Source organism: Capricornis sumatraensis, chromosome 9, assembly GCF_032405125.1.
Source record: "Capricornis sumatraensis isolate serow.1 chromosome 9, serow.2, whole genome shotgun sequence".
Lineage (NCBI taxonomy): Eukaryota > Metazoa > Chordata > Mammalia > Artiodactyla > Bovidae > Capricornis > Capricornis sumatraensis.
In genome coordinates this window covers 48,400,073-48,426,272 of record NC_091077.1, presented here as the reverse complement: position 1 = coordinate 48,426,272, position 26,200 = coordinate 48,400,073, and the positions used below count along the sequence as shown (strand labels likewise).

At 44.3% G+C, this 26,200-nt stretch overlaps 1 protein-coding gene across 1 annotated transcript in view; it reads left to right on the top strand.

The window, feature by feature from the left end:
• SPOCK1 (SPARC (osteonectin), cwcv and kazal like domains proteoglycan 1) overlaps positions 1–26,200 on the top strand; it is a 583,263-nt gene that overhangs the window by 128,906 nt on the left and 428,157 nt on the right. The gene's annotated exons all lie outside the window — the stretch shown is intronic.

Sequence of the window (26,200 nt, the reverse complement as noted above, 5' to 3'; positions counted from 1 at the left end):
TTTTGGTAGGGGTCATATTAAATCTGTAGATTACTTTGGGTAGTATGGCCTTCTAAAGAATATTAATTCCAATTTCAGGGCATAGGATATCTTTCCATTTCGTTGAATCATTTTCTGTTTCCTTTATCAGTGTTTTATAGTTGTCAGTGTGTAGATCTTTCACCTCCTTGATCAAGTTTATTTTTAAGGTTTTTTAAATGAATTTTAAATGAAATTGTTTTGTTTTACCTTCTTTAAAAAAAAATGTTTCTTAGGGGGGTTCAGGATGGGGAACACGTGTACACCCATGGCAGATTCATATTGATGTATGGCAAAACCAATACAATATTGCAAAGTGAAAAAAAATTTCTTTGTTAGTATAAAGAAACTCAACAGATTTCTGTGTATACGTCTTGTATGCTGTTATTTTCATAATTCATTCATGAGTTCTAATAGGTCTGTGTGGAATCTTTAGGGTTCTTTGTGTGGAGTATCAGTCATCTGTGAATAATGGCAGTTTTATCTCCTCTCTTCCAATTTTGGATTTCCTTTATTTCTTTTCCTTGTCTGATTATTGTGACTGGGACTTCTAATGCTACACTGAATAGAAGTGATGAGAGTGGGCATCCTTGTCTTATTCCTGAGTTTAGTGGGAAGACTTTCAGGTTTTCACTGTTGAGTATTATGTTGACTGTGCAATTGTTGTAAATAGCTTTTATTATGCTGAAATATGTTTCATTTATGCCCACTTTGGTGAGAGTATCATAAGTGTATATTGAATTTTATCAAATTAAAGCCTCTGTCATAGGCTTTATCTTAGCATCCCAAGAGCTCAGCAGAGTTCCTGACAGGTAGTTGGTGCTTTATAGGTATTTGTTCAAACAGTGTGAAAGAGAGGAGAAGATCTATAAAGAGACTGCCAAACATTTTGTGCTGAGAAACTCTGGGTGTGTGGTTTATATAGGATTGCATGAAGGACTGTGGCCAGATAAAAATGGGGAGGAAGAGGAGCTTAACATGGATAGTAATGGTAATGATAGGTCCCATGTGTTGGCAGTTCTGACATCTGCTCACCTTATGCCTCTTATCTAATGTAATGTTCTTAGGCATATTTCTGCTGCTGCTGCTGCTGCTAGGTCACTTCAGTGGTGTCCGACTCCGTGCGACCCCAGAGACGGCAGCCCACCAGGCTCCCCCGTCCCTGGGATTCTCCAGGCAAGAACACTGGAGTGGGTTGCCATTTCCTTCTCCAATGCATGGAAGTGAAAAGTAAAAGTGAAGTCGGTCAGTTGTGTCCGACTCTTAGCGACCCCATGGACTGCAGCCTACCAGGCTCCTCTGCCCATGGGATTTTCCAGGCAAGAACTGGAGTGGGGTGCCATTGCCTTCTCCGTAGGCATATTTCTAGTTAGAGTTATTCATATTTTTCCCATTAAGCTGTAAATTTCTTATGTAAAAGTGTCTCCGTGTGTTTAATCAGGGGCCATGATCCCTTGGAGCTGCTCTAGAAATGCCCAGAGAGTTGATTTCTTTAAAATTCAGCTTTATTTTCTTTCGCAAAGGGTTCCAGTGCTGCCTCCTGCTGACTGTTGACCACAGTGTGGGGTGTGATGGTTCAGGGATGTTGGAGGCTTAAGGGGGAGGGGTCCATGAGAGGCCAGGCTGCTCCTCTGCATCATAGGTTTCTCACCAGTTGTTGCTGATGAGTGACTGTCAGTGGTTCACTTTGGGGAACAAAGAAGAACCTTGGTCCACCTTGGTCCAGGATTTGGTAGAGGGAGACAAACCAAGAAGGGCATGTAAACTTCCTCCCTTGTATCCACATTGAAAGAAAGTCAGAGTAATTCAAATCATTTTATTTCATCTACTTTAAAATATATTGAATAGGTGAACAAACAAAACACTACCTCTCCAAGCACAGAATCACTGCTGTTTGACTCATTTGTCACAGCTTGTGCTCTCCCTCCCCTCTCCCGCTCTTCCTCTGCCCCCTGCCTTTCTTTCTTCCCCGTCCTCTCTTCCCTGTGTCCTCGGCGCCTCCCCCCACCCCCAGTCACTGGCTCAGCCGTGGAAGCAGTCTTAGACCTCCTGCTGTCCTTTTCCTTTACGGGGTCTGGTATTGCTTTGTTCTGTTTTGCTGCTGGTTGGTTCACACATAGCTGAAGCATCTCTCTCCCTTCCTCTCACCTCTTTTTTGTTTCCTCTCACCTTTTCTTAGAGACATGCTCCTTCCCCTCTGCATCTCTCCTGACTTCACTGGAGGTTGGAGATGGGTTCCCAGTCCTAACTGTCCCTAAATAAACTTCTGCTCAGTTTTGGAGGTCTCAGCCTGACTCAACGACGTGCTCATCCAAAGGAGCTGAACTATTTTGATAAACAGCTGACTGGTGGTAAATGGCAGTTACTCTTCACTTGATTGTCATCCCACACAGTGTGGACAGGGGTGGGGTGAAACTCTAGCTTTGACTTTCCAGCTTTGGGTAAGGAGTTGGGACATGGGAGTTGTGGTTGAACAGACCTCTGCTTCTAGCTTGGCTGTGCCACTCTCTGGTGTGGTGGCCACGGGCTAGTTGTTAACATCTCTGTCTTTCTTTACTTGTCTGAAGAATGAAGATGATATTGCCCATCTCATAGGATTGTCATGAAGATTAAGGGAGATATCATTCTGTACGCTATTTAGCACAACTTGGTAGTGAGTGTTCAGTAAATGGCAGCTACTTATGGAATTATTATCTAGTTTAAAGATCTTGATAAGAGGTTATTCCAAATTTTCCATTTTAAAAACATCACATTGTTGGGTTACTCCCATGACATTCTGGACCTTAATAAGACTGAAAAATACTATCTTGTCCTTGGAGCACTTGAAGAGTGTTCTTGGAGAGAACTTGGTGAAATTCTTGATTAGCGTACAAAAAACCCAGTCTTTGATTTCCTTCCCACTCAACTTCTGTGCAAAGAGCTCTTCTGGGGACCTGTCCCCTGTCTCTGCCTCCCGTGGCGTCCCTTGGGAGTCTGTGCCATGCTCAGAGCCTTTACTGCTGCCCCTAGGACAATGTATGAGGATCCTCTTTTTCCCAGTGCTGCCAGGAGCTTTGGGACTGTACTTTTGTGTGCCGTCATGTGTAAGTGGCGCTACAGAATATTTAATAAGGTCAACCGTAATACATGTTTGAAAACTGTCTAAGTTGAGTTAGGAAAACAGCTTTGATTGCATGAGTAATATTTAAAGTGCCTGTTAAAAATGCAGTAACTTTTCTGTCAATAATAGAAAACCTTTGGCACTCTGGAGAGATTTTTAAAGCAAGATCCAGTGGCTCTTGCCTATCTTGGTAAAAGTTCCCTTTAAACAGATGATTCATGTTACGAGAGTGGAATGATTAACATGAATTATGGGGAATTTATTCTAGGAGTTGAATGTCTGATTTATGAATACATTAGGAGGCAGATTGTTCTACAATTAGCTTTCTTAAAGGAAGACTTTAGCTTACTATACTGTCAAAGACCCTCAAAAAGGAGGTTTGCCCCAATATTGGTGTTACTTTTAAGGGGCTATCTCAGTGTCCTTTATTTAAAGAGGGAAAACCTGTTTGCAGGGGAGGAAGGCCAGCCACTTATGTCACAGACCCCAGAATTCCTCCCAAACATGACTTAATTAGGAAGGCTGAGGTCAGAACTTCCCCTTGAGGGATGAACCTTTGAGTCCAGGGCCTTGTGTGGAGGGCTAAGAAGAACCCAAGATTCATTCAGGTTGGCCAGAGACGCCTCATAAATGAAGGAAAAGGATGAGGCTTTTTGCTCACCAGCCCAACACTGCTCCCAAGAGGGTTTCTTAGCAGAGACCTCGGGCAGAGCACTGCAGCCAGGGGAGAGGGGAAGGCTGAGTAGGGGGTAGCAGCTGAGAGTTGGGTCTTCTGCAGAGGCAGCCTATAAGTTTGCATGAGTGTCTGCATCAAAAGCATGACCTGTGCTGAGCACTTGGACACTGAATGGAACCTCTCATGATTTCTCCCTGGGAGAAACTCCATTCCTTCAGGGACCACAGGTGAGGGGATGGCAGCTGTCATGCAGGGAGCACTACCAGGGACCACAGGAGAGGGGATGGCAGCTGTCATGCAGGGAGCACTACCAGGCAGACTGCATGCATCTAAATCACTGGCCCTGACAGTGCCTCTTGGAAGAAGGTGCTGGCGTTAGCCTCATTTTACGGATGAGGAGACAGCGCCATGCAGACAGTGGCAAGTGATGGAGTCATGCTTTGAACCCAGCTTTGTCCAACTCCAGATCCAGCCTGGTCCTACAGGAGTGGGGATGGGGGGGAAGGTCAAGATCCTGCCCTTTCTATACTCATCACTGTAGGTGTTAGTTGAGTGAGTGAATTTGCCCCATTATCTCTTTGCCAGGTATCATCAGGGCTGTGGGAACTTGGTGTAAAAGTTCTTTATGTCTGCAGCCTTCTGTGTATCCACTCCTCACCCAAGTGTTTTATAAAAATGGCTCTACTTTTCTTTCTTTAAAAAAATTTTATTTTTATTGAAGTATGGTTGAGTTACAATATCATCAAAGTTTCAGGTATAAGCGTGGTGATTCAGTTATATATATATATTTTTTTTCAGATTCTTTTCCCTTATAGGTTATTACAGAATATTGAGTGTAGTTCCCTGTGCTGTCCCTGTTGTTATCTATGTTACAAATAGTAGTATATACCTGTTAATCTCGAACTCCTATTTTATCCCTCCCCTACCCCCCTTTCCCTGTTGGTAACCATGTTTGTTTCCTATGTCTCTTTCTGTTTTGGAAATAAGTTCATTTATGTCCTTTTTCCTTTTATATTCCACATAAAAACAGTAACGTGTATTTGTCTTTCTCTGTTAGTGTGATAATCTCTGGGTCCATCCATGTTGGTGAAATGGCGATATTTCATTCTTTTTATGGTCAAGCAGTATTGCATTGTATACATGTACCACGACTTCTTATCCATGCATTTGTCTTTGGACATTTAGATTGTTTCCTTGTCTTAACTGGGGCTTCCCTGGTGGCTTAGATGGTAAAGAATCTGCCTGTGACACAGGAAACATGGGTTCGATCCCTGGGTTGGGAAGATCCCCTGGAGAAGGGAATGGCAACCAACTCCAGTATTCTTGCCTGGAGAATTCAATAGACAGAGGAACCTGGCAGACTACAGTCCATGGGATCACAAAGAGTTGGACACAACTGAGCAACTAACACTTTCACATTCCATGTCTTGACTATTGTGGATAGTGCTGCAGTGAACACTGGGGTGCATATATCTTTCTTAATTATGATTTGCTCTGGGTATATGCGTAGGAGTGGGACTGCAGGATCATATGGTAGTTCTATTTTTAGTTTTATAAGGAACCTCCATACTGTTCTCCACAGTGGTTGTACCAACTTACATTCCCACTAACAGTGTGGAGGGAATTTCTCCACACCCTCTGCAGCATTTAATGTTTGTAGGCTTTTTGGTAATGGCCATTTTGACCAGAGTGAGATGGTACCTCACTGTTTTGATTTGCCTTTCTCTAATAATTAGTAATGTTGAGCATCTTTTCATGTACCTTTTGACCATCTATCTGTTTTCTTTGGAGAAATATTTATTTAGGTCTTTGTCCTTTTTTTTAATGGAGTTCTTTTTTTTTTTTTTCATTGAGCTGTATAGATTGTTTATATATTTTGGAAACTAATCTCTTGTCAGTCACGTCATTTGCAAATATTTTCTCCCAATCTGTAGGTTGTCGTTTTGTTTTGTGTGTGGTTTCCATTGTTGTGCGAAAGCTTTTTAGTTTGATTAGGTCCCATTTGTTTGTTTTCATTTTTACTCTAGGAGGTGGATCCAAAAAGATACTGCTGTGGTTTATGAAAAATAACTCCACTTTTCTTTGGCATTGTGTGAATTCTTCATTCGCGTCATTTGAGTAGCAACTGCAGATAAACTGAAGTGGCATTAGCTCCTAGAAATGAAATGTACAAGTTTCAGTATGGAAATTGCAGAGTAGGGCTGTGCTATAATCTGAAAAGAGGGTGGGCAATTTGTAATCTTCCTTTATAAGAACTTACCATGGGTGGTAGATTTTATGGATATGTGCAATGCTTGTTCTAAACTCAAGGAAGATGATATTTCAGCCTTCTGTCCAAGGAGTATGTGTAGATGGTAGTTTGTTTGTTCATTCATCAGATTCAATTGACCACCTACTCTATGCTAAGCATTGTGGGAAGTGCTTGGGTTTAGTAACATAGAAGTCAGGCACAGTTATTCCCTTCCCAGAATCCACTGTCCTGGTTGGGAAACAAACCACAAGAAAATAATTATCCACCATTTGCCTTTAGATGACATATTCTGTGAAGGAAAGACCTGGAGCCACAGCAGAGGAGAGAGAGGTTAGAGTGGAGGGTTAATCTGGGCCTCTGTCAGGGGTGGTGGCCAGGAAGGCTTTCCCGAGCAAGTGACAGCTGAGTGCTACAAGATGAACGGGTGTTAACTAGGTGAAGAGAAAGGGGAAGAACACTCCAGGGAAGAGGAGCAGCAGATTCTTAGAAAGGCGAGCACAGAGGCTAGCGTACAATGGACGAGGGGGATGTAGGGCGAAGGTGAACTTGAGAGCCCTTGGGCTCAGATAGATGTGGATTTGCCCCTACAAGCTGTGTGACCTTGGGCTGATAACATAACCTCTCTGAGCTACAGCCCGCTCTTAAAACTGTGGATGAAAACACACTCAGGGTTGCCATACAGAAACAGTCACAGAATTTGTGTGTTTGGTCCCTGGTCCCTGGCATACTGCAGATGCAGAAAATGTCACCTTTCTTGCCCATTCCGTTGCCTCTGGCTTTGGGAAGTTGATGAAGCAGCCATAGATGTGTAGATGGTGGTTCAGAATTAGGGAACATGCTTGCAGATCTTTATGTTTAACCCTTGAGTTATTCCAGTTTGGCAGCTTTCCAGGAGGACTTGTGGAGGGTCAGGCTGGGTTGTCACTCACCTACTTGCTGAAGGTTAACAAGGTCAGAGTTTATTCTAGAGTAGGCAGCAGGAGGTGGGCGGCTTAGGGAAATAAACCAGAGACAGGGGCTGATGGCAGAGCCAGGCTCCTGGAACCTCAGGCTATTTGAGATGGGTAAACAGAGGCCTTGCTGTGCCCTCACCGCTCACATTAACTGCCATCCACACCTGCCTCTGGCAGAAAGACACCTCCTGGGCTCACTCAGAGGGTGCATTTGTGTATCTCCAGGCTGGTCCCTGGCTCTGCAAGACAGCTGTGCTCCCCATGCTAGGCCTGTTTTCCTGCTGACTTAGTTTATTTCAGAAAGCCTCCATTTTAATTTCTCTTACTTCCCTTTATGGATCCTATTTCCTATGATCCTGATGTTGTGGATATGATGATGGACAAGATAAACACAGGCCCTGTCCCCCATCTGGTGTCCTAACATCCCTGAGACAGTCAGAATTCCTAACTCGGCTTGCAGGGGAAATGTCTGAGGCTTAGATCATATGCTCAAGGTCACGTAGACCTGAAATTCCCATCCAGGTCTCTCTGACCTCAAGTCCTGTGGTCTTCACCATGAAGAAAAACTGTGACCTGGTTCAGTGAATTTCTGGCAAGCAATTCCTCAAGCTCTTTGTCTACGTATGTATGAACCAGTATGTAAAAGCCCCAAGTGAGCTCACATCCTAGCAATATCCTTTGTGGAAAGCATGAAACCCTTTTGTAAAGGAATTGGTACATCAGTGTGTGTCTTCACTGTGGGTGTTAGTGTTCCCCGATGTCTCTCTTATTCTGCTGGGACATCCTTGTATTGGGAAGCAGGTGCCAGATCAGTATCTGTGGGGCAGGTGCTCATTTTTAATTTTGAACTTTGGAAGTCAAGGTCTGGCTCTCACTCATCCCTCGGTCCCCACATTGAGTATAATGTGGGCGTAAGGATGTGCTCAGCATGGCCTCATGGTAAAGAGCAGGCTCTTAGGAGTCACACTGATGTGGAGTTGAGTCAAGAACAACTGCTCTCTGATGCCATGATTTGGGGAAGTGGCCTATTTCTCAGAGTCTGTTTCCCCATCCTAGGGTAGTGGGAATGAAATCAAAGGTTTAACAATGCCTGCTATGTGAAGTCAGAGGTTGGCAAGCACTAGCCCTGGGCCAAATCTGGTCTGCTGCTTGTTTTTGTGTATAGAGTCTCGTTTGAACACAACAATGCACATCCTTTTCTCTATCATCTGTGGCTGCTTTGCATGACAATAGCAGAGGTAAGCAGTTGTCATGGAGACTCTGTGACCTTCAGAACCAAATATATTTTTTTCTTTTTTTTTCCTGGCTACACCACATGGCATGAGGGATCTTTGTTCCCCAACCAGGAATCAAACCTATGCCCCCTGAAGTGGAAGTGTAGAGTCCTAAGGACAGGACTGCCAGGGAAGTCCCCAAATATATTTTCTACCTAGCTTTTTACTGTAGAAGTTTGTGGACCTCTGTGTTAAGTGCTGTACAGATGGTAGCTGTAGTTGTTACAACAATTACTAGCATTACCTGTAAGTTCAACTACTTCTGCTCCATGAAAAAGTTACCTTCAGAGCATTGACCTTTCTCTATTCCTTAGAGCTTGGGAGGATCTCTTTAATTACATGGTGAACAAATTTGTGATTCCTTTAGTCTTGATCTTCATGGTTCTCAAGATTTGGGTTAGCTTCTTTTTCCATTCTTTTCTCCTGGTTTGATGCTTCCTCATAGTTTTTGGTCTGTCTTCAGAGGGGGCCTTTATTCCATCTCCATCTCTTATAGCTCTCATTTCTGAATAATTGAAGCCAAAAGAACACAACGGGGAATCCCTCTGTAAAAAGAGGAAGGCTGCGTGTGAGGCTCCTTCTAAGAGACCTGGAGAGGTGTGAGCCCCAAGCTCTGGGCACACATATCTACCAGAGTCTGGGCTTCCCCCACCCTAAGTCTTTCTGGTTTTAGAGGAGAAAGTCTCCTAAAATGTGGAGACATTTGGTAATTTTTTCTTAGTGATTTCCTTTTTACAAATGTAATCTTATTTTGGATCATAAATGTAATACATGCAATTTATGGAAACATGGAAAATGGAGAAAACGGCAACAATCAATCCTAATCTTACCACCCAGAGATAACTGCTATTAGCATTTTTAGCGTATTTCCTTCCAGATCCCTAATCATGTGTAAATGTTTACATAATTGAAATCACATTGTTTATATAATTTTATTTCCTGCATTTTTACTTAGTATGTCATAAGCTTTTCCTCCAGCATTGAATGTTCTTCAAAACCTTAATTCTCATCTTTGCACCTACCCATAAATCCACTCACCCACCCACTGACCCATGCATGCACCCATCCATCCATCCAACAGATATTTCCTCAGTGCCCGTTACATCCCAAATCCTGTAGGGGCCAGGGATGCAGTGATGAGCACACATAGACCTCATCACTCCCTTTACAGAGATCAGTCTAATAGGGAGCAGAGAGAGAGAGTTAATCATTATAAATTGTCTTAGCTTGGACTGCTGTAACAAAATACCATAAACTGGGTGGGTTAAACAACAGACATTTATTTCTCATTCTTCTGGGGGCTAGGAGTCTGACAAAAGAGTGCCAGAATGGTTGCGTCTGATAGGACTCTCTTCCTGGCTTAAATATGGCTGCCTTCTGACTGTCCCCTGACTCGGAAGAGTGAAGAAGCTCTGATGTCTCCTCCACCTCACTAATCTCATCATGTGACCCCGCCCTTAGAACTTCCTCTAAACCAGCCCCACCTCCTAACACCATCCTTGGGAGTTAAACTTCAACATGTGAATTGTGGGGATCACAGACATTCAGTCCATAGCTAGCATCATATGATTGTGCTTTAATGTGGGAAATAAAGGATCTGCAGGATCATAGATAGAAGAGACCCATCACTGAACTTGGGATGGGGCAGAAAGACTTTTCACAGGAAGCTAATTCCAGTTATCTCTTTGAAGGAAACCTGGGGAATCCTGATAAATAAGCTCTCTTTGGAATGATAGCAAGTCTTCTGAGATATGTGCACTTGAATGGGATGGAGGGAAAGGAAATTAGTAGTTACTGTTGGTGGTGGAAGCCCCCCAAATGTCTGTACTATGGAATTATCAAGACTGTCTTCCCAGCATGGGAAACTTTAGAAATCAGGTGAACTACTGCTGACAAAGGTCCATCTAGTTAAAGCTATGGTTTTTCTAGTAGTCATGTATGGATGTGAGAGTTGGACCATAAAGAAGGCTGAGCCCTGAAGAACTGATGCCTTTGAACTGTGGTGCTGAAGAATACTCTTGAGAGTCCCTTGGACTGCAAGGAGATCAAAAAGTCAATCCTAAAGGAACTCAGTCCTGAATATTCATTGGAAGGACTGGTGCTGAACCTGAAGCTCCAATAGTTTGGCCACCTGATGCAAAAAGCTGACTCACTGGAAAAGACCCTGATGCTGGGAAAGATTGAAGGCTGGAGAAGAAGGGGATGACAGAGGATGAGATGGTTGGATGGCATCACTGATGCGATGGACATGAGTTTGAGCAAGCTCCGGGAGTTGGTGATGGACAGGGAAGCCTGGTGTGCTGCAGTTCATGCATAGATGCTAAGTTGCTTCAGTCGTGTCCAACTCTGTGCGACCCCATAGACGGCAGCTCACCAGGCTCCTCTGTCCACGGGATTCTCTAGGCAAGAATATTGGAGTGGCTTTCCATTTCCTTCTCTGGTGCTGCAGTCCATGGGGTCGCAAAGAGTCAGACACAACTGAGCAACTGAACAACAACTGCAGAAATAAAAGCAGGCAGACTCATTTGTAGATTCTCAGCTTCTTCCTGAGACAGGAGGCAGTGTTCCAAAGAGAATCCCCTCCATAGACTTAGGAGCATGGGCTAGAATGGGTACTATGTGGAGAGGCTCTTGTGTTGTGAAGACTTGGCAGCACTGCAGAGAAATCTGGCTCCCATCTGCTTCCTGGTGCTGATGGAGGTGCTCCAGACCCTTGTGGTCCTGATGACCATGCATTAAGTGTGGAGAAGCCTGTGTGCCTTGTAAAAGACGAAGTGACACCCGACAGTTTTTGCAAGGTCAAAACTCAGACCGTGTGCTCTTCCAGAGTTCTGAGCACACACTTGCCGTTGCCTCCTGCCTTTTGTCTTGATTCTTGCGTGTGTGTTTTTACATTATTTCCCCTGAGGAAGAACAGAGTGAGAGATGGCTGTTGTGACAAACTGGTTGCAGATTGAATTGTGCACATGTGTGTTTGACAGCTGAGCTGGGCTGTAGAGCCATGCCTTTACCGAGGGAGTAGTGGCACCAGTTGCTGTTTTTCTTAGATACTCCCTGGGCGATTGAAACGGAAGTTGACTCTCTTTGTTTCTTGGACATTCAGGGGATGGAACTGGTTGGGGGGGCTGGTGGGTACTTAGTCAGTAACGCCTTTGTCACCTCAAGGACCTCTGAAGTGATGAGTACATTTGTGGGTCATACCCTCCTCCCAGCAGTGGACAGGGCAGCCACACTGGTGTGTAAGTGATGTGAGGTGAGTTCAGTGCTATGTTAAGCCTGTCACAGAAGGGAAAAAAAGTCCACTTCAGGAAGTGTATCAGTCTGTGTACTTCTTCCTGGCTTTTTATCTTTATCCAAGTTGGACAATGATAGAAAAATGCCAGCTGCATTTTCTCTTTAGTATGGAATGCAGTGTTTTCTAAAGAAGTAAAAATAAAAATGACTTTTCATTAACAAAGGCCTGCGAGCAAGACAGAAACTAACAAAATTTGCATTTCCTCACCTTCGTCTGTACAATGTGGGAGTTATCACTACCCTGTGGGGTTTGCTTTGAGATTAAATTAGAGAGCACCTGTCCTGGTGTATCGCAGGTACTCAGGAAATGGAAGCTATTATTCCTATTGTTATAATAGCTACATTTCATTCAGGGTTAAAAGTGCTTTCTGTGTGCCAACTCTTGTCATTGATAGTGTGTGCTCTGGATCACCTGTATTTTGGTTTTGAGTCCTAGATGGAGCTGAACATGAGGATGGCATGAATGTGCCTTACCTGTCTTGATGATGAAAAATCAGAAAGCTATCTTTCAATCAAATGAGAGTATCTTCTGGATACAGATTTCCAGTTCAACCCTTAGGTTACTGCCTATACACATACTGTAACATCAGCCAAAGTTTCATTCCTAAGAGGGACCCATGCCCCAGTTAGAGGGAGAATGCTTACCTCATATGGACACGATGCTCAAAAGACTGCTCCTAATATAGGCCTTACATTCCTCTGGCTCCCCAGTGGGCTTGATTTATTTAGGCTTCCTTTGAGGCTAGCTGGCTGTGATAGACAATTTTTAGCCTTCATCCCAGAAATGATACCTTAAGAAGCTGTCCTCTGTTCTCCCATACTGCAGGCTTTGTGATGCATTCATACCTTCAGCGCCATCTGAAAGAGCCTATTAAATTGGAGTTCAGGGTTTCTAGATTCTTGATTTGATCGTGGAAGTCTTGAAATTTTATCCAGGAGGCATAGAAAAACCCTTCAAAGTTTTGAGTGTTTAATCTATTTGAACACACAGTCTTAGAGTTTAGCCAAAGAATATCAAACCGTGATATAAACAGTTTATCAAAAACTAACAGAGACTTTCCCTTGAATACCCAACCACCTGGAGCACTCAAGTTTCAGAGGAGACAGATGAAGAACTGCTGGATGGATTCAGTTTCTTATCCTAGTTGGTGGAAAGTTATGGCTGTCTGGAGAGATATTATTGAGGGAGAGAGCAGGTCTTTGTCTGTCTGTCCATTTGTCTTTTGAATTTGTTGCATGAAAGTGAACAAGCCAAACGCAGTATAAAGATGAAAGGCCAAAGCTTTATGCTCTGGGTCACCATTATGTCCCTTTCTGTTGAGGGGACAGTGGTCTTGGCCAAAGCTGCCCTGGACATAGCACCTTGTGCTCAGCACACTTGCCAGGCATGAGGGAAGGCAACAAGCTATTTTACTTTGGGAATATAACTGGGCTTAGTCTGTCATTGCCTTGTGATGTCTCTCATGGACGCACAGCATGCAGCCCCAGAGCGCCTCCAACCTGCAACTCTCTACGAAGCAGGTCTAATTGGGTCACTTGCTCTCTGCATAGAAAAACCATCAAGATTTTCAGTAACCAGTAACCAGTCTTCAGGGGAGAAATAGGGCTTCAGAAGTCCTTGTTGGCAGAGTTCTTTCTTTCACATCTGTATCTCAGGATGGAGTGAGTTTGACAGTGATCTCTTGGTTGCTAGGAAGATTCGTGAGTTTCGAATGCAGTGGTATCCTAGAGTTAAAATTTTACTCTGATGAGGGGTGGGTTATTAACAGAGGGTGAGAAGAGGGGCCTGCAAGGGAACCAGTTATTCTACTGTGAAAGAACGAGAAAAATTCCATCTACTTCCACCTTCACAAAGATTCTGTGAGAATCATTCATCACAGATGAAGTGGAAGCACACTGACCTCTTAAAGGAAGAATGCACATACCCGCCCCCACCCCCCGCCCCCATGCTGCATTTTGAGGCTGCGTCTCACCCTTCACCCTTAAAGTATTCATGTTGTTCACCCTCCTGCAGTTCCCTCTGTGTGCTGCACCTTCCTGACTGCAGCCTTTGCACACGTCAGCCCTTCTTCCCAGAATGCCCTTTCTCCTTGTCAGCCTAGCAAACTCCTATTCATCCCTCAAGACCCATCTCAGGCATCTCCTTCTCTGTGCAACCATCTTTGACCCTTTCCCCATGGGAGCAGAACTGATCACAGCAGAAGTGATCACAGGATCTTTTGCATCCCCACTGACCTTGAGCGTGAATTTGTTGCATACAGTTCTCATCTCCCCAGACTGTGCCCAGAACAAAATGGACCTCAGATCTAATTTGTTTTGTAGTGCTCTATTTGTGTGAGCATCTTGCTTTTGGTCTGTGAATGTCCTAACAACAGGGGATGCATTCTATTCATGTCTGTGCCTTAGCAGATAGTGTAATACCTGGATCATAGTAATAGACGTTCAGTTAAGATTACACAAATGGATGGATTCATCATAGTCATATAAAAGAAGGACTTACTGGTGTAGGAAGGCGCACTCAATGAATGGGCCCCTCTTTGGGTTCCACTGTAAGCTCTTATCCCCTTTTTAGGGGAGCTTCGAATATTGAACTGTGGTTGAGTGAAAACTGGTTCTTTGTATCGACTCAAGGGGAAGAGAGAAGTCTCTGCTGATGACCAGGGCAGCAGTAGGTGATGCTACCCTTTGTGTTCTTGGGAGACAGGATGGGCTCCTGTGATGCAGGTACCTGAGGCTGTCATGGAGCAGGAGCATGGCAGGGATTTGGGGAGGAAGAGGGACCGGGCAAGTAGCCACCCTCAGGATGGGCAGTTCTTGGGTGGCTTCAGGTGAGGAGGGTGGGACCCATCTGCTCGGGTTCCTGGTAGATAAAACGGCAGCAGCAACAACCGAAGCAAGGACTCTGCTTACTGACGTGATGCTGGGCACATGCCCGCTTCCCTTTTAAATGTCCCCCAAGTTCCCTAAGCATCCAGATGGCAATTTGCAGTGAATAATTTATGATAAGATATCTTATGCATTATGCAGGGTAGGTTTAAATTATGAATTGACCTCACTTGGCAGTGTACCTTAGTTAATAGGTGGACTTGGTAGTGGGGGGCTTGAAAGGCCAAATTGGGCCTGAGTTACCATGAGTGAGATGGAAATGGGGCATCTGGCCTCCTCCAATGGCAGCAGCGAGGTCGAGCAGGAGGGAGGAGGGCTAGGGCTTGGGCTGCTTTGGCTCAGAGGGGCCTCTTCTCTGAGTGTGAGTACACAGCTTCCTTCCCATGGGAGGATGAGGGCACAGTGGAGCTGCTCTACAAGCTTGCTTCCTTCCCGGGGGAGCTCGCTGCCCCAAGGCCATGTTTCATGGGCTGAGCTCCAAAGCCCAGCCTGGATCTGCATGGTCTGCCGTGTTCTAGACTCATCCTGAGCGAGGCGTCTAGGACCCCACCTGGGGGATAGGGTAGGAGTGTGGAGCGTGCTGGGAGCACAGCCCAGAGTGCTTCAAGGTATATTGAGCAGATCAGGTCTTTAAAGCAAACCAGGAGTGAATGAGGAGTGGCAGGAACCCTGTGACAGTGGCAGCCCATCCCCAGGAGGTCACTGTGGATGTTTCCGGTGTCCAACCCCACCCCAAGCCCTGGGCCGGCATCATCGCTTCACTGGCGCCTCATGACAGCAACTCTGGGAGATGGTGTTGCGCACGGTCCTCCCAGTTTACTTAGGTGGGAACGAAGGTGTAGAGCGAGTCCCTTATCCACGGTGACACAGCCGATGGCTGGCAGAGCCGGGGCCTGAGAGTAGATCACAGAACAGTAAAACATTCGCTAAGCGTCTCCTGGGGACTGGCTGCTCCCCTGGATGCTGAGGGGCTGCAGGGACCAGGCAGACAGGGCTCTCTGCTCCGGCAGGACACCTTCTAGTGGCGGAGACAGAAAATAAAGCTATCAGTGGGCAAATACCGATACCTGTGCTGCTGCCAGGGCCCTTGTTCTAAACATTATGCTGTACTGATGGATGAGATAGTATGTTTAGCAAGTATTGATCGAGAGCCTGTAGTGTGTAAAGCTTGGGCGCCACGAGAGACACATGCAGAGGTGATGAGGACTAAGTCCTGCCTCTGAGGATCTCCAAGCTGAGGATAATAAGGAGAATCAGAGCCCACGGTGAGGGCCAGAGGGAGGTTTGCTTCAGGCAGCTCTTGGTGGGTGTGGAAGGGCAGGGGCGAGGGGACAGGGCCGCATGGCCTGCCTTCTGGGAAGGTCCGGCTGGAGTGAAGGGTCTACGTGGAGGAGTGCAGGAGATTGGACAGGCAGGGGCCAGGGTCTGGATTTGTGCTCCGTATGGCTAAGGGGGAGGGAGCAGCTCTCAGATTCCCCCCTGTGGTTTGTGGGTTGGAGGCACGAGTTTGGGGTTGGCATTGGGAGGTGGCTGGAGTCAGGGAAGTCTGATTTCAGAACTCTTGAAGATCTGGACAGGAGTGAGGATGCTGGGAGTGGAGAGAAAATGGCTTCAGGAGGCAGCCTCCCTGAGATTTTTAAAAGAATGTGGTTGACTCAGAGAGGACCCCAAGGGTGCCTTGAACACACGTTGAGAAGTCCCGCTGGCAGTGTGGCTTGGAGGGAAGAGGTGGTGCTTAGCTTTGCCTTGTGGTGCTAGAGAGGCCACCAGGTGTCTGTGGAGGGAGAGGTGGGCAGGAATAAAAGCCTGGAAGGAAACAGGCCACTGCGGAGAAAGTCGTGGGGCAGAGAACTGAGGAAGGGCTGCCCCTGCATGCCTCTGCTGGCCTTGTTGTCTAGGAATGGGTTTTAGGTCATGAACTTGTGCTCACTGAGTGTGCTGTGTTCTGGGGACCTTTCATTTGTAGGTGGCTGTCCTGCCTGCTAGTGGGATCTGGCTGCGTTAGAGCCCTGGTGAACTGAGTAACCTGTGTCTGTTTCAGGGGCTTCCTCTTCTGATCAGGAGCTATCTGGTCAGAGACATCTGTTCCTGACGTGTAGTGATAACTCCACCCCTGGGGTATTCGGTAGTGGGTGTGGGGCCAGCAGTGGGCTCTGTGACCGGGCTGCCTTCTGGTTTGCTGGGAAGAAGCCAGTGGGTCTATTTCTTGTCCTGTATCACTTTCAGGAGAGTGTTGGCTAAAGTTCTGCATATTTGTCCTCTGTCAGTCTATCTGCTCTGACTTGACCAGAACCGTGGTACTACTTGATAAATCCAGAACTACAAAGCTGTGTGCCCTATAAATGGCCTTCAGGAGGACTTTGTGCACTTTTTTTTTTTTTTGCATATACAGAAAATATAATAGTGTGCATATGTCTGAAGAGAGAAGAGAATGTGGAAATAGGTCATTGCCTTGCCCACCCCCTCCAACTACACACGAAAAACCACCCACTCCACCTTTTCTGTCTTCATTTTGAACTAGAAAAGTTATGTCACTAACATTTACAAGCAATGCCGAGTTCTCCTTGGCTAGTCTGTCAGTGTCCATACGTGGTGCAACAGTTTTTCTCCAGGGACTTTCTGACTTGAATGTCTCCCCACTCCCACCTCTCCTTGTTGAGCTCCTCTTATGAGTGCTGAGCTTGACACCCTCCCAGCTCTGTGGCAGATGTGGTCTGGTCCTTCCAAGGGTGTCCCTTTAGTGGATGCCACTATCACGTACATAAAAAGGATGATTCACAACTTGAAAGATACAGAGCATTCCTTTCAAGTCATGTGACTAAGACTGAGCATCTTCAGCCCTCTTGACATTCCATCTACCTTGAGGTGTGGGGCACCATCCTGCATCTAGTTTGTTTTTCTCCTCTACAGTATTTGACTATATTAGGGGTTCATTAAATATTTAATGTGTGATTAACAGAGATGTCTTTTTAGATGAAATTTACTTCTCTGCCTTGACAGAAGAAATCTAATCTATTAAAATATTTACTGGTACAATAATAATAGTAGCAGCTGCCATTCATTGAGGCCTGCAATATATCAGCTCTCATTGTAGATATCTCTCTTGCCTTTTATCAAACCTTCTCAACAGTCCAGCAAGGCTGGGTTTCAACTCATGAGGAAGAGAGAGGGCACAGAGGAGTTGAGAGACTTATTTCAGGTCACACAGCCAATAAATTGCAGAGAGGGTTCCAGTGTTGTTCTGTCTGATTCCAGAACCTGAGCCCTTCATGTCCCTAGTGATTGCAAAAGTCCCATGGCCTTTTGCTGGTTATTGGCCTTCAGCTGTTCCAGAACCTAACTAAGGAAGTTTCTCAGCAGCATCTCTGCCCTGCCTTCAAGAGCAAAGCCTGATGAGAGGCTGAGTTATGACAATTGGTTCCCTATGGCTATCAAACACTGTTGATTTGGACGGGCCCTACTCATATCAGGGTTCTGGAGATTTTCTGATTGAAATGACAAAATTATGTGTCCTCTAAGTGTCTGAAAGGTGCTGCTGTAAAGGGAGCTGGCACTTGGCATGTTGGGGAACTGTTTTATTTCCGTGTACTACAGCAGTGTGTGTGAGATTACTGCCCTGTGATGTGGTCACCCCATGCAACTGTCATCGCTCTGTGCTCAGAATACTAAATGTCAGGCCTTTTTGCACAGAGGGTGGCTGGTGGTGACACAGAACTGGGAGGACCTGGAGGGCATGATGCAGGAGCTTCTTCTTCCCAGGAAGTGGAAGATGGATAATTCCAAGCTGGATTCTGGCTCAACTTGTGCTCTCCTGTTGGCAGGAGGTGGACAGGTGGAGTGAGGAGGACCACTGGACCGTGACAATGAGAATATCTTTGTAGAGGATGCTCTCTACCAACCAGCCTATTATCATGACCTCCTAGAGAGAAGCTGCATTGTGTTTCTTTGTGATCAGTGGGGAGGCTGAGAACTGAGTGCCTTGCTGCAGCTACAGCATCAGCCATCTGGCTGAGCTCTTTCTACAGCCTGCTGCTCAGGCTGATGTTCTCCTTGCTGTTCTACCTTTCCTGGCCATCCTGTTTCCCTCCCAGAATCCTTCTTCTTTGGTGCTTTGGTCTTTATCCAGATTCTTCTCCATCTGAGGTCACCTCAAGTGCAGTGGTCTTTGGTTGGGTTGGGAATGTCTTTGCGCCTGTGTTCTGGAACAGATGTGATCACTCACTGAACCTGCTGCTCAGCCCTAGTTGGCAACTGTGACCATCTGCATTCAGCTGGGTCCTGATGGAGTCAGCCATCTTGACCTAGAATGAAATGTGTCCTTCATATAGTGCTCGTGGGAAGCATGCCTATTGATAAGATAGAAACTCACATCATTGGCGTGAAGACTGATCAAACTTAATGCTGTCAGGGTAGTGGTACTTTCATGCTGACATTGATACCAACTTTTATATTTTTTCACTTTTGATTTTTAAAAAAATTTTGATGTTTGACAATGTAAAATGATTCAACTGTGTTTAAACATGTAAATTCATTGTCTAAATAGCTTTTAAACCAATATATTTATGTAACTTGCATGCATGTGTGTGTGCATGCTTGGTCATGTCTGACTCTTTGAGAACCCATTGACCCAGAGAAACTGCCAGGCTTCTCTGGGTCCATGGAATTTTTCAGGCAAAAATACTGGAGCAGGTTGCCATTTCCTTCACCAGGGGATCTTCGCGACCCAGGGACTGAACCCACGTCTCTTGCATTAGTAGGAAGGTTCTTAATTTAGATGCTATGAATAACAGTAATGCCTGAATAAATTACTCTTACCTCTAATGTACTCAATAGCAATGATGGTCTCATTGTGAGAGCTATTTCTTTTCTGTTTTTTTTTTTTAAATTAATTAATTTATTTTTTTACTTTACAATATTGTATTGGTTTCACCATACATTGACATGAATCTGCCATAGGTGTACATGTGTTCCCTATCCTAAACCCCTCTCTGCCCTCCCTCCCCCATCTCATCCCTCTGGGTCATCCCAGTGCACCAGCCCCGAGCACCCTGTATCATGCATCAAACCTGGACTGGTGATTCATTACACATGTGATAATTTACATATTTCAATGCCATTCTCCCATATCATCCTGCCCTCGCCCTCTCCCACACAGTCCAAAAGACTGTTCTATACATCTGTGTCTCTTTTGCTGTCTCACATACAGGGTTATTGTTACCATCTTTCTAAATTCCATATATATGCATTAGTATACTGTATTGGTGTTTTTCTTTCTGGCTTAGTTCACTCTGTATAATAGGATCCAGTTTCATCCATCTCATTAGAACTGATTCAAATGTATTCTTTTTAATGGCTGAATAATATTCCATTGCGTATATGTACCACAGCTTTCTTATCCATTCGTCTGCTGATGGACATCTAGGTTGCTTCCATGTCCTGGCTGTTGTAAACAGTGCTGGGATGAACATTGGGGTACACGTGTCTCTTCCAATTCTGGTTTCCTCAGTGTGTATGCCCAGCAGTGGGATTGCTGGGTCATATAGCAGTTCTAGTTCCAGTTTTTTAAGGAGTCTCCACACTGTTCTCCATAGTGGCTGTACTAGTTTGCATTCCCACCAACAGTGTAAGAGAGTTCTGTTTTCTCCACACCCTCTCCAGCATTTATTGCTTGTAGACTTTTGGATCACAGCCATTCTGACTGGCATGAAATGGTACCTCATTGTGGTTTTGATTTGCATTTCTCTGATAATGTGTGATGTTGAGGATCATTTCATATGTTAGCCATCTGTATGTCTTCTTTGGAGAAATGTCTGTTTAGTTCTTTGGCCCACTTTTTGATTGGGTCATTTATTTTTCTGGAATTGAGCTGCAGGAGTTGCTTGTATATTTTTTAGATTAATTCTTTTTCAGTTGCTTCATTTGCTGTTATTTTCTCCCATTCTGAAGGCTGTCTTTTCACCTTGCTTATAGTTTCCTTCATTGTGCAGAAGCTTTTAATTTTAACTAGCTCCCATTTGTTTATTTTTGCTTTTATTTCCAATATTCTGGGAGGTGGATCATAGAGGATCCTGCTGTGGTTTATGTCGGAGAGTGTTTTGCCTATGTTTTCCTCTAGGAGTTTTACAGTTTCTGGTCTTACCTTAGATCTTTAATCCATTTTGAGTTTATTTTTGTGTATGATGTTAGAAAGTGATCTAGTTTCATTCTTTTACAAGTGTTTGACCAGTTTTCCCAGCACCACTTGTTAAAGAGATTGTCTTTTCTCCATTGTATATTCTTGCCTCCTTTGTCAAAGATAAGGTGTCCATAGGAGTGTGGATTTATCTCTGGGCTTTCTATTTTGTTCCATTGATCTATATTTCTGTCTTTGTGCCAGTATCATATTGTCTTGATGACGGTGGCTTCACAGTAGAGCCTGAAGCCAGGCAGGTTGATTCCTCCAGTTCCATTCTTCTTTCTCAAGATTGCTTTGGCTATTCGAGGTTTTTTTGTATTTCCATACAAATCTTGAAATTATTTGTTCTAGTTCTCTGAAAAATACCATTGGGTTGCATTGAATCTATAGATTGCTTTGGGTAGTATACTCGTTTTCACTGTATTGATTCTACCGATCCATGAACACGGTATATTTCTCCATCTATTTGTGTCCTCTTTGATTTCTTTCACCAGTGTTTTATAGTTTTCTATATATAGGTCTTTAGTTTCTTTAGGTAGATATATTCATAAGTATTTCATTCTTTTCATTGCACTGGTGAATGGAATTGTTTCCTTAATTTCTCTTTCTGTTTTCTCATTGTTAGTGCATAGGAATGCAAGGGATTTCTGTGGGTTGATTTTATATCCTGCAACTTTACTATATTCATTGATTAGCTCTAGTAATTTTCTGGTGGAATCTTTAGGGTTTTCTATGTAGAGGATCATGTCATCTGCAAACGGTGAGAGTTTTACTTCTTCTTTTCCAATCTGGATTTCTTTTATTTCTTTTTCTGCCCTGATTGGTGTGGCCAAAACTTCCAAAACTACGTTGAATAGTAATGGTAAAAGTGGGCACCTTTGTCTTGTTCCCGACTTTAGGGGAAATCCTTTCAATTTTTCACCATTGAGGATAATGTTTGCTGTGGGTTTGTCATAGATAGCTTTTATTATGTTGAGGTATGTTCCTCCTATTCCTGCTTTCTGGAGGTTTTTTTTTTTTTATCATAAATGGATGTTGAATTTTGTCAAAGGCTTTCTCTGCATCTATTGAGATAATCATATGGCTTTTATTTTTCAGTTTGTTAATGTGGTGTATTACATTGATTGATTTGTGGATATTGAGGAATCCATGCATCCCTGGAATAAAGCCCACTTGGTCATGATGTATGATCTTTTTGATATGTTGTTGGATTCTGTTTGCTAGAATTTTGTTAAGGATTTTTGCATCTATTTTCATCAGTGATATTGGCCTGTAGTTTTCTTTTTTTTGTGGCATCTTTGTCTGGTTTTGATATTAGGGTGATGGTGGCCTCATAGAATGAGTTTGGAAATTTACCTTCCTCTGCAATTTTCTGGAAGAGTTTAAGTAGGATAGGTGTTAGTTCTTCTCTAAATTTTTGGTAGAATTCAGCTGTGAAGCCGTCTGGTCCTGGGCTTTTGCTTGTTGAAAGATTTCTGATGACAGTTTCAATTTCCGTGCTTGTGATGGGTCTGTTAAGATTTTCTATTTCTTCCTGGTTCAGTTTTGGAAAGTTTTACTTTACTAAGAATTTGTCCATTTCTTCCAAGTTGTCCATTTTATTTGCATATTGGAGAAGGAAATGGCAACCCACTCCAGTGTTCTTGCCTGGAGAATCCCAGGGACGGGAGAGCCTGGTGAGCTGCCGTCTCTGGGGTCGCACAGAGTCAGACACGACTGAAGCAACTTAGCAGCAGCAGCAGCTGATAATGGTCTCTTATGATCCTTTGTATTTCTGTGTTGTCTATTGTGATCTCTCCATTTTCATTTCTAATTTTGTTGATTTGATTTTGTGAGAGCTGTTTCTTTTCAAGAAACGTTTACTATCCTCTAGTTAGCTGGGAATATGCAGATTTTCTTCAAGTTTTTTTTCCCCCCCTTTTGTGGTCTTAACCATTTTAAAAGCTTTATTATTTTTGAGTTAGAACAGGCTTATTCCCTAACTCCCTTTATGCCCAACCCATCTTTCCGAAAGATAATGCCGGTTTATAAAAATAGCTACCAAAGGGCCTCTGGGGAGAGAGAAACGGATGTGTATATTGCTTTTCATAACAAGCCTTGTAGAACTGATTAAGTCATAGAGACCATATAATGGATGATTAATGTGTGCCAGACTCAGTACTAAGTTTTTACCTGGTTATCTCATTTAATCCTTTCTTTTTATTGTGGTAAGACCCTTTCACATGAGCTCTATCCTCTTAAGAAGTTTTTAAGTGTATATTATTTTTCTTACTTTTAATGACACCTTTTCCTGCTTTTTGTAGAATTCCCACATTTTCATTTTGCAGCTGAAGACTGCTTCCACTGGGACCAGGAGGAGAGAAAGGCACAAGCCAGACAGAGCCTGCCCTTGAGACCATGCACTGCAGAGGCCGTGCGTGGGTGGGTGTTCTGCAGGACACATGTCACTGATTCCAGCCATTTCCCCTGTCCATCTCCCACCCCTAGGTGCTGACATGACAGGGAGCAATGTTAGTGGACCCTCCAGACCAGTTCACCTCCTAGGTGAATACCACACAGTGACACCCATTGGTCCCACATGGTACAAGAGTGTTGCTCAGCCAAGCCCCACTTAGACTCCTGCCCATGGAACTGAGAGATAACAGGTGATGTTGCATCAAGCTGTCAAGTTTGGGGAAGTTAGTTGTATAGTCATAGATAACTGGGGTTTCCTAATGGAAGCAGTGACTCTTCTTCAGACCTTCTTTTCCCTGGACCTTGGCAATGTTGCCCTCTCAGGTCTTCTCCCACCTCCTTGGCAGCACCTCATCCCTTATCTATCTCCAAAGAGCGCTACTTCTGGGTTCCTGCTTGGTGCCCCTACTCTCTGAAGCACTATAACTCCTCTCGGGGCAATCTCATTCATGCCATGGCTTTAGCCACACCACCCTCACTGAGAGCCTGACCTGACCTTCTAATATCTGTTTCTGTTTGAACTGATACATGAACATATCCTCTTAACCTATATCTATCATTCAAATTTTTCTCCTGGTCTAAAGACCCATACATGCCCAGGAAGCTCACCCTCACCCTGCTGAGACCTGGGCTTGCCACCTTCCCTTTCTTCCATGGTAGATGGTGAATTGTGTCCCTCAAAAAGGATGCATTGAAATTCTTGCCCTTGGGACCTCAGAATGGGACCTTATGTGGAAATAGGGTCTTAAAGAGGTTAAAATCAAGGTAAAATGAGCTCTTAAGCTCTTAATCCAATAGGAGTAGGTCCTTATAAAAAGAGCAAATTTCGACACCAAGACAGATGTGCATAGCCGGGAGATTGTGGGAAGAGACACAGGGAAAATGCCATGTGAAGATGGAGGTAAAAGTCGGGGGTGATGGATCCGCAGGTCAAGGAATGCCAAAGATGGTCAGCAAACCATAGGAATCTCGGAGAGACCTGGAACAGATTGTCCCTCATAACCCTCGGAAGGCACTCACCCTGCCAACCCCTCGATCTTGGACCTCCAGCCTCCAGAATTGTGAGGCAATGTGTTTCTATTGTTTAAGCAACCTAGTTCATGGGGATTTATTATGGCAGCCCTAGGAAGCTTATATATTCCTGCACCACAGTGTTGTCAGCTTGCTCTTCCTCTTGTAGTCCTTGTCTCAGCAAATGGCTCCTCTATCACTTCACTTGATTAAGCCAGAAACCTGAATTCTCAGCACTAAGAACTGGGCCAACTTGAAATTAGGCACTCAATAATATCGACTATTTTAATAGATGCCCTCAACTATTGCAGGTCTTTTGGCAATTACAGATATTACCCTGAGGATGTGCAGAATTGGAATTAAAAAGAGATACAAACCCCAAACCCCTTTTGTATCCTTCCTGTCCCTCTGTACTTCAGGCTTCCTGTGAGAAACTATTGATTTCTTCTTTCTGCCATGGGGCAGGCGTATATCGAGAGCCACATGTATGTAAATAAGGACTCAGCAGCATGCTTGGCTTTCTATTCTTCAGAAAAATATCGATTTTGACTTTGAAGAGTTACCTAAAAGTTCCCTTTGCACAAGTTACTTCTTCATTGTGTACGACCTGAACTGGTGTGTTGAGTTCTACATTGTGATCTTTGTAAGGAATCGTGCAAGTTGGACTGAGTTCTTTGGAAGGCTCAGGGCGAGGAGGGCAGCTTTCTAGCTGTATTGATCTGCTGCTGGTTATTGAAGTTGTTGCAAACGCTTACCTCCATTTTCCCCATTCAGTGATATTGAAATCACTGGTCTGCAGAATTAAGAGTCTGGCTTCCAAAGAGATGTTGTGCTACTTTTCTCTTGATGGTGATTTATACAAGTCCCAGTGCATCATCCTTTCAGATCACCCTTGGCAACGGAGGAGCAATATAATTGTTGCAATTTCATTTTATATTGAAATGACTTCAACACATTTTCTATACCAGCTCTATGCAAATTGTGTTTTTTTTTTTTTTTTGGCAAAGAAATTATAGTTGTGTGTGGAAGCCCTAAGCAGGGCACAAAGACATCAAAGTCGGCCATAATCATAAAAAGCACATGCAAATCTTTCACATTAATAATTCACAGTTAAGTACAGGCTCTGTGGCCCCCTGTCTGAGATTGCAGCAAGTAGCAATTTGTTTAGCTTTGGTAAAGGGCACAAAATCACTAAGTTCAGGTGTTCTATTTTGGTATTATACTTGCTCTGTGGATTGGATTTGGGTGGAAAGTCAGCTTTATAAGTGGATGCTTATATATCTGTCAGGAAGGTCTGATTTGTAAGGGGCAGTATTAATTTTGTGGACATTGTCCACATCACTGTCTTCAGTGTCTCCAATGAAGCTATTATCTGAACCCCGGACTCCTGAGTGTGTGTCTCCATCCCTTCCATCTTCCATATTTATTCATTCTGTCACGATTTATTGAGTACCAGCATGTGCTAGGTTTGGGCCTGGAGCTAGGGATATATGGCGAACAAGAGGAGCATGGCCCTGCCTGGTCCATCATGGACTATCCATGGTCCACAGCCTAGCAGCAGCAGCAACATCACTTGGTAGCTGGTTAGACATGCAAGGTTTCAGGCCCCACTCCAGGCCTGCTGAATCCATTAACATGGTCTGTGGGTGATTTCTTTTCTGTTTAGAAGAGGAAATGCATATTCCATGGGTAATTATAATATGAAAACATTCTGGTATGAAATGCTCACCTGTTCTGCTGTCTGAGAGGGCTGAACAGTACTACCTGTGCTAGAATGGGAGGGGCTCAGGAAAGGCTTCAGAAGGACCAGAGACTGTTACAGCTGAAATCATACGGCGACAGGAGCATGAACCAGGCAGAGACTGAGTGGGAGTGTGAGAGACAAGTCCGGGGGCAGCCCTAGGGCTTCAGCTCTGAGGTAGTGGAGTTCAGCCTGCCAGAGGAGCTTGGAGCACAACAGGAGGCTGGGAGGGGAGGCGGCGAACTTTCTAGAGGACTTCAAACCACAATCTGAATCTTCCCCAGAAAGTCACAAGGAGTCACTGAGGCGTTTAAGTGGGGTTAGATTTCAAAACGTGGCGGATTATAGAAAGATGACTTCCTCTGCG